This window comes from Myotis myotis, unplaced genomic scaffold (genome assembly GCF_014108235.1).
Source record: "Myotis myotis isolate mMyoMyo1 unplaced genomic scaffold, mMyoMyo1.p scaffold_m19_p_5, whole genome shotgun sequence".
Taxonomy (NCBI): Eukaryota; Metazoa; Chordata; class Mammalia; order Chiroptera; family Vespertilionidae; genus Myotis; species Myotis myotis.
Genome location: NW_023416357.1, coordinates 39,883,583 through 39,892,621, shown reverse-complemented (window position 1 = coordinate 39,892,621; position 9,039 = coordinate 39,883,583). Strand labels below are relative to the sequence as shown.

Below are 9,039 nucleotides of genomic sequence, written 5' to 3'. Positions count from 1 at the left end.
CCATGCTGAGAGCCAGAGAGGGGACCGATTACTCCATCAGCACCAACAGACATGGCTACCCGAGCTCAGTCTGCCGCTGCCTGGCATGAAGGGTGGAGGCCGAGCAGAAATGGATTTCTCGCCACCATTTTCCCGCTGCTAAAGGGATGTTGGTTTTGCCCAGCTGCCTTTCCGCTTCCCATGGTCTTGCTTTCTTGAGGTGGCCCTTTTCTTCCAGGCAATGCCTCGTCATGCTTGCCCTGGCTGTGATTGCATCTCTAGCTTCGTTCAGTTCCCACACTGGAGTTCATGGAGCCTGGGGGATCAGAGACCTCTCTGATAGGATCCATAAGCTCTAAGACAATGAAACTAATTGTTTGTGGTGTTTTTTCAGTGATAATGTAAAATATGATTTTACCAGTGATAGAGGCAATAATTCAGATTAAAAGACATGTTCTTGGAAAAAGACTTTTGCATTAAGGCTGCATTCAGTGGCTGCTAGGGAGAGCAGACACAACCTAGGTAGCTTGAGCTACAAGTTCTACTTTTTCTCACCTACCATGCACGAAGCCTGGAGATGGCAGCTGCTGGCTCAACTCAGGGCTTTATGAGGTCAGAGTTGGTGTCTCTGCGACTCTCTGGTCTTGTCCCTCGGAGCAGCAGCTTCAGCATCAAGGTCTGTGCTGGAGGCAGGAAGAGGAGGGAAAGAGGGGGCTGGCATCAGTCATATTGGTCTCTTTGAACAGAAAAGAAAAACATTTCCCAGAAACCTCTTAGCAGGCCTCCTTCTACATTCCATTGGCACCAACTGAGTCACATAGCTACCCTATTTAAGAAGGGGGCTGGGAAATCAACTGCTTGGTAAAAAGAACAGAGTAGCTATGATTGGCTTCGACTGATCACAACTCATTACTTGGGGCTGTACACACCATTTGGAATAAAATCCAGGTCTTTTTTTAAAAAAACACACATATTTTTATGGATTTTAGAGAGGACGGGAGAGGAAGAGAGAGATAGAAACATCGCGCCCTCCACTGGGGATTGAGCCCCGCAACCTGGGCATGTGTCCTGACCAGGAATCAAACCCAGGACCCTTCAGTCTGCAGGCCGACGCTCTAGCCACTGTGCTAGACCAGCTAGGGCAAAATCCAGGGCTTTTTAAAAATATACTTTTATTGATTTTTTTAAATAGAGAGAGGGAGAGAGAGAGAAAAACATTGATGAGAGAGAAACACCAATGACTGCCTCCTTTATAGCTCCCTACTAAAGACTGAGCCTGAAACCTGGGCATGTGCCCTGAATGGGAGTTGAGTCGTCGACCTCTGGTGCATGGGACAACACTCAACTAACTGAGCCACACTGGCCAGGACAAAAATCCAGTCTTAATGGCTGTTGGGGAAGTGTGGGCCCAGCTAGGTGAAGGCCTCTGTACCACACGTGCCCTTTCCTCTTGCTTCCGTCTCAAATGACCCTGGTTTCTTTGACAAAGATCAGAGCCTCTCCTCTCCCTTTGCTTCTGCATTGTGGCAATTTCCTCTCTGCCTTTGGGCTCTCACCTTTTTCTCCATTCCATCAATCATGCTCAGAAAATTACTGGGCATTGCCCCCCACCCCACCCTTCACCGTAGGGGGCAAAAGAACATTATTCCTAAGATAAGAGCCTTCTTTGACTTTGGAGGTATGATACTAAATTCCAGATATTTATCAAGCTTTTAAGGTTTAGATTTCACTTATTCTCATCAAAATGCAATTTCCTGGGCTGAGGAAGAGCTGTTCATGCTCAGATGACAATGAGGCAATGCTGGCTTTTGGTCAAGGTCTTGAGTGTTAAGTGTTGGCTGATTGAAAAGATAAGGAAGAAAAGGATTTAGTACCAATCTTGGTTTTTCCCAGAGCAGGAGTGAGCTGGGCTTATTCCACAGTTCTCAGACGCTTATACCTCACTGCTAGGATCCCCGCCCGCACTTTTTCTCTGTATTTACATTTACTAAGGGCCTCAGTGTCTTTCCTCACCCTTGCTTTCTTCTTTGTGCTTCTCATCTCCTGCTGGCCAGGACCTCATATTGCACCTTGTGATCCCTTTGAGTTCAGACTTGCCTGGGGCACCCCCTTTGTCATTTCTGTAATTTTCCTGAGACAGACAAGTTCCTTTGTTCCTTCCTGGCTCAGCCCCTCCACCTGCTCCTTCTGGGGACCATGTGCTTTCCAGTGTGTTCTAGGATTAATGTGCCCCTAGCCCTGACCATGGCTAAGTGGGCAGAGGGAGAAATCAGGCATTGCATGTTCTGTTCCTACTTTTGCTATGAACTTTGTGAGGTCTTAGCAGGTGACTTAATTATGCTGACAAAATTAATACTGTGCTAGGAAATCATTTTGAAATTCAATATTTCTCAAGTACCTTGGGATTTACATAAATATTACATAAGTACCAAAGACATACTTTCCTCCTGTTCTAAAAGTAGCTTTCATCCATGAAAGCTTTTAAATATGATATAAAGAAATATTAACATACAACTTAACACTAAAAGAACAATTGACTAAAAAATGGGTGGAGGACCTGAATGGTCATTTTTCCAAAGAGGACCTACAGATGGCCAACAGACATATAAAAAGATACTCAGCATCACTAATCCTCTGGGAAATGCAAATTAAAACCACAATGAGATACCACCTCACACCTGTCAGAATGGCTATCATCAATAAATCAACAAACAAATGCTGGCAAGCATTTGGAAAAAAGGGAACCCTTGTACACTGTTGGTGGGATTGTAAATTGGTGCAGTCACTATGGAAAACAATATGGAGGTTCCTCAAAATATTAAAAATAGCCTAGCCGAAACCGGTTTGGCTCAGTGGATAGAGCGTCGGCTTGCGGACTGAAAGGTCCCAGGTTCGATTCCGGTCAGGGCCATGTACCTTGGTTGCGGGCACATCCCCAGTAGGAGATGTGCAGGAGGCAGCTGATCGATGTTTCTCTCTCATGGATGTTTCTAACTTTCTATCTCTCTCCCTTCCTCTCTGTAAAAATTCAATAAAATATATTAAAATAAAATAAAATAAAATAAAAATAGCCTAGCCAATGTGGCTCAGTGGTTGAGTGTCAACCTATGAACCAGGAGGTCATGGTTCAATTCCCGATCAGGGCACATGCCTGGGCTGCGGGCTCGATCCCCAGTAGGGGGTGTGCAAGAGACAGCAGGCAATGATTCTCTCTCATCATTGCTGTTTCTATATATATCTCCCTCTCCCTTCCTCTCTGAAATAAATAAAAATATATTTTAAAAACTATTAAAAATAGAACTACCACATGATCCAGAAATTCCACTTCTGGGTATTTATCCAAAGAAATCCACAATATATATGCACCCCTATGTTCATTGCAAAATTATTTACAATAGCCATGATATGGAAGCAACCTAAGTGTTCATTGGTAGACAAATGGATAAAGAAGAAGTGTAATATACAATGGAATATTACTTGGCCATAAAAAAGAAATCTTGCCATTTGTGACAATATGGATAGACCTAGAAGGTATTATGCTAAGTAAATGAAGCCAGACAGAGAAGGACAAATACCAGATAATATAATTTATATATGGAATCTAAAGAACAAAATAAAGGAACAAACAAAACAGAAACAAGATTCAGAGAACAAATTGATGGTTGTGGGGTTGGGGGAGATGGGTAAAAAAAGGTGAAGGGATTAAGATTACAATGATAAGAACAGTAGTGTACAGCACAGGGAATATAAACAATAATATTGTAATAACTATGCGTGGTGTCAGGTGGGTACTAGACTTATCAGGGTGATCACTTCAGAAGGTATACAACTGTCTAATCACTATGTTGTACACCTGAAACTAATACAATATATGTCAACTATAATTGAAAAATTAAGAGAATAAACAAGTATTTTTTAAAAGTTAAATGGACAAAGAAGGATGCATGTTGCACTGACTTGGAACAGCATGGAGCAGATCCCAGTCTTCGCCAGGCGCGAGTGTACCCAGAGGTGGCACACTGCAGGGCTGGAAGGCACAGTCCCCGGGACTGCCCTCACTTCTGACACTAACTGCAAGTTTGTGGGAGGGGTTTCCTGAAGCCGCCCTCTGTTTTGATAATTCCCTAGAAGGAAGGACTGCCAGAGCCCACAGACAGCTGTGACACGCTCATGGTTATGGTATGTCAAGGACAAGGATTCGGATTAAAATCAGCCAGAGGAAGAGACGAGCCTGGGAGGGCTCCGGAAACAGAGCTCCGTCTTCCTTGGGAGGCGTTCCCACCCTGACATGGATGTGTGACCAAGCACACGGAGTGCAACAGGAAGGCTCCCTTCTCTCCAGAGTGACACAGATGACCTCAGGACAAGGGCAAGGGCAAGGCCAAATTCCCTACCACACAGGATGCTTTGCTTCTCGTACATTACTGATATAGGTGGCGCTGCCCCCAGGAAAGTACAAGTGGGAGAGGCATCAGGGACACTCTGGAGGAGCAATTCGCTTGTGAATGCTGGCATTAAACACAGTTCCTTGGGGGCCCATTTTCTCGCTCACAAAAATGCCCTAACGATACTGGGGGCGCCTGTACCAAAGCCCCCAGTGCAGCAGGTCCCGCTGCTCACAGATATTGGAGATGCTGGCCAGGGCCCTGGGGTCCTCTGTGTTTCAGGGCACCAGGCCCTGGAGGCTCACAGACAGTTGACATTTCTGGAAACTAAGGACCTGCCATCAGCTAAGTAGACAGTCTGTAAATATCTGAATTAAAGATTTCAGGGAGAAAAGGTTCAAAGAGACCGAGCAGCTTGCGCTGGAGACTGGACAGAAAGAGCTGGATTTCAGATGCAACACGTGGAGAGGAAGGCTGGGGGCGAAGGCACCACAGCACAGGTGAGGCGCAGGCAGTGGCCAGAGCAGCCGAAGGTGCCCATAGGCACCGAGATTCCTTAGGAAACAGGTGACTACACAAATAATTAGTCAAGTTTGAAAAGGCCAATATAGTCTTCATTACCTGGAGGGTTTATTAGCCTTCTAAAACATTTTTGATGAATAATTGCTACCCATCCATTTAACAAATGTTTACTGAGAATTTAGCATGTCCCCTGCAACATTCTAGGCGCTGAGGATTCACAGAGAGCCAAACAAAGTCCCTCTGCTCCCAAAATTTGCTTCCTAATGGGAGATATAAATAATAAATAATCCAACCAACAGTGTAAGGTGGTGAGTGGGGGGGGGAAGGGATGGAGAGAGAGAAGCTGCTATCTTAGACTAGGAGCTCAGGAAGAGGAGCCTCATTCACCCTGAGATTTGAATAAAAGGAGAGGCCTGGTAGTGTGGCTATCTATGGAAAAGTACGGATTGTATGCAAGAGAGGGCGTGCAAAGGGCCTGAGGCTGGGGATTGGCTGATGATGAACAAGGCAGCTAAGTGGCTAGAGCGGAGATGAGGCTGGATAAACAGGGCATGTGGATGTGGAAAGGAGACGGAAGCCACTGGGGGACATAAAATAAGTTTATGTGACAAGGACAACAAAAGTCCATGCATCCGCTCCCCCCACATCAGCCTGAGGTCTGTGTTGCCCCTGGTCCCATCACTGTCCTGACCAGGGGTAACTGTGAAAAGCCTTAGAGGGAGCGAGGCTAACGCGACTCGGAGTAGAGGGATGTGCAGTGACCGTGGCAAGAAGTGAACCCTGGAAGGCACTGGAGGTGGGGTGGCCAGCAAAGGGGCAGTGGGGCTGAGAGAGGGGTGCTGAGGGGTCTTTGGGGGAAGAGCAATGTCAGGGAGCAGCTATTGAGGTGAGGGCAACTTTGGGAAAGACTTTAGAATGTTCCACCGTGTGTCATCAGTGTGGCCCCCCTGGCTGCTTCTCTGAGAGACTTCCTGCGTTAAGTTGCGAGGCGTTTTTGGAGTTGGTTGGTTTCTTGTTTCTTTTGCATACAATACTCTGTCCAGACCAGCCCGGAGGTGGCCCAGCTTCACTCAGGCTTCATTTCTATTTGCAGAATCCATGAAGTGATTAATGAACTAGCTATTGAGTAGCTTTTTCTAGTCATCTATCTCTAAATATGTTTTTCTTTGAACAGTTAAAAACAACCCTCTGTTTAACCCTAGAATATTTATGCAATTGTCACCATGCAGCAGGCAACCAGCTGGAGTCTCAAATTTGCTGTTGACAGCTACGTTGTCTCAGGTAAGTCACTTGATCTTTCTAAGCTCCAGTGGTCTGATCTGTAAATGGAGATATTTTGTTAATGATTTGGGTGTTGATTTAAAAAAATTTGTTTTATTGATTTGAGAGAGAGAGGAAGGGAGAGAGGTAGAGAGAGAGAGAGAAGAACATTAATGTGAGAAACATTGATGGGCTGCTTCCTGCACGCCCCCTACTGGGGATTGAGCCTAAAACTCAGGCATGTGCCCTGACTGGGAATAGAACCAGTGACCCCATTTACAGGGGCAGGAATGTAAATGGAGATAAAAAAAAATTTGTTTTTCTACACATAATTTTTTTAAAAGCAAATAGAAGATTGAAATCTATAAGTGGCAACTGTTTCACTTGCTCTTTTAAAATATATATATATTTCAGAGACTAAGGGAGAGGGAGAGACAGAAAAATCGATGAGAATCATTGATTGGCTGCCTCTTGCACGCCCTCTACTGGATATTGAGCCCACAACCTGGGCATATGACTCAGAATTGAACTGTGACCTCCTGCCACACTGGCCGGGCTCTACACAGAATTTTGAGAATTAAATGACACTGTGCATGTAAAAATAATGCAAATGACAGTCATCATTTTAACTGATCATTTTTCTTTTAGTTACCAATTTGGATATGAACATGTTCTCACTACATATATGTGGAATGAATTTAAGAAATCATTAAAATGAATGCTTCCATAAAACATCAACTTAGCTGCTCATAAGTTCAGTAGATGATGCATTTGACCAGAAGAGACAGAATGTACACATCAGAGTGCAGTAACTGTGATTACATCGCTGGAATATCTTATCCTACATGAGTCAAGATAGACAGGAAGTGTTGCTTCTCTTTCTTATTTCAGAGTATGCATGCAGCCTTGAGGACGTTTCCCTTATTAATATTCAAAATAAATTCTTCCAAACTATAGCATATCTCAAGTTACAGAGTAGTTATTGAAATTATAACAACAACAACAACAACAACAAGAAAGCCATCAGTGTGATATGTACTTCCATGAAAAAACAATCTATTATTTGCCGAAACCGGTTTGGCTCAGTGGATAGAGCGTCGGCCTGCGGACTGAAGGGTCCCGGGTTCGATTCCGGTCAAGGGTATGTACCTGGGTTGCGGGCACATCCCCAGTGGGGAGTGTGCAGGAGGCAGCTGATCGATGTTTCTCTCCCATTGATGTTTCTAACTCTCTATTTCTCTCCCTTCCTCTCTGTAAAAAATTAATAAAATATATTTAAAAAACAAAACAAAAAAACAATCTATTAGGTAGGAGTTCTGGAAAATAACACACAAAGCCACAAGAGTAATCATTGTACAAGCTGGCTTTGCTGTGGAAAGGAAATTCGGCCCCTTTAAAACTCTGATTTTGTTTTTCATTGCTTCAAGTCACTTGCATTTAATAACAGTGCAGTGCCTAATTGTGTGAATTAGCATAAAGTCTGATTGCTGACTAGTTCTAGCTGGCTTTGCTACACAATAATGAATGCAGATTTTTATTGATTCAGAGAAATCAATGGTCAATCACCTAACACTCTATTCAAAGTTTAAAAAATTCCAGCGCTTTAACGGTTGTATCTCCAACGCTTATCTGGATGTTGGTTAGAACCTTCTTAAAAGCTTGATGTTCTCATCACAGCCCTTATTAGTGCCTGGCATAAACAACTGTGATTTTATGTCCTTACGTTAACAGATATTTGGTGCTGGTGCTGATTTAAAAGGGCATCCAGTGCCACTGTACCTCCAGCCTTCCTGGGAGGACCCCCCACTTCCTCCTCCCCTCCCCCGCACTCACATGTGGGATCCAGATCCATCATCCAGGTCAAACTCCAGCTTCAGATCACTGGTGCCCACCTCTAAGACATCAACCCCACCCAGCCTCGCACCTGCATGGCGATGTTCTTATCTCCCCCTCCCGCGACTGTCCATCAAGGGCATGAGGCACCGCATCCACAGGTCATGGGTATCCTGCTTTCTGCTCTCTGCTTAGCCCAGACCCTCACTGTCTCTTCCACTGCAGCGGTTCTCAACCTGTGGGTCGCGACCCCTTGGGCGGTCGAACGACCCTTTCACAGGGGTCGCCTAAGACCATCCTGCATATCAGATATTTACATGACGATTCATAACAGTAGCAACATGACAGTTATGAAGTAGCAACGAAAACAATGTTATGGTTGGGTCACAACATGAGGAACTGTATTTAAAGGGCCAGAAGGTTGAGAACCACTGCTTTGGACTCAGCTGTCTCCCTGGCCCTCCTCCTCTAGCTGATTCCCCACGCAGCAGCCAGAGGACTCCGTCTAAAATATATGCTCAGTCATGTCTTTCCAGTTCACCTTTAAGCGTGGGCCGTGCTGTGCGTGAGCGACTCACCTCCTGTGTCTTCCTCCGCTCCACCCTCTGAACTCTTGACACCCCCAGCTCAGAAGTCACCCCCCCCCCCCCAAGCCTTCCCTGACCTCCCTAGAGAGCCTATCATTCTCTTACAGTCTATGCAATGCACTTATCTACCCCTTGATCCCCTTACCTAAGGAAGGAGAGCTAACCTTCTCTCCAAGGAGCCACAGTCCCAGGAGAGGAAAGAGCTGTTCCTGTAACTCATGGCAGCATCTTTGTGATTCTGTGGCTACCAATGGCCTCGCTAATACTGTATCTTGAAAGGCCACACTCACTACTCAGGTATGGCCTGCAGCTCAGCAGCAGGGCAACACCCGGGAGCTTGTTAGAAATGCAAATCTCTGTTCCCGCCCCACACCTCTGAGTCAGAATCCGCACTTTAACAAGATCCCCAAATAGTTTGTGTGCATATGTAAGCTTAAGAAGCATTGGTGTAAGGGTTATTGATATCAAGAGTT

At 45.1% G+C, this 9,039-nt stretch overlaps 1 long non-coding RNA gene across 1 annotated transcript; it reads right to left on the bottom strand.

Moving 5' to 3' along the window:
- Window positions 1-582: 582 nt before the first annotated feature.
- Window positions 583-8,799, bottom strand: LOC118657081. Its single transcript, XR_004967838.1, has 3 exons — window positions 8,712-8,799; window positions 6,109-6,205; window positions 583-662 (listed from the first exon to the last, which is right to left on the bottom strand). It is a non-coding gene; the product is annotated as an uncharacterized LOC118657081 (long non-coding RNA).
- Between the last annotated feature and the right edge of the window lie 240 nt (window positions 8,800-9,039).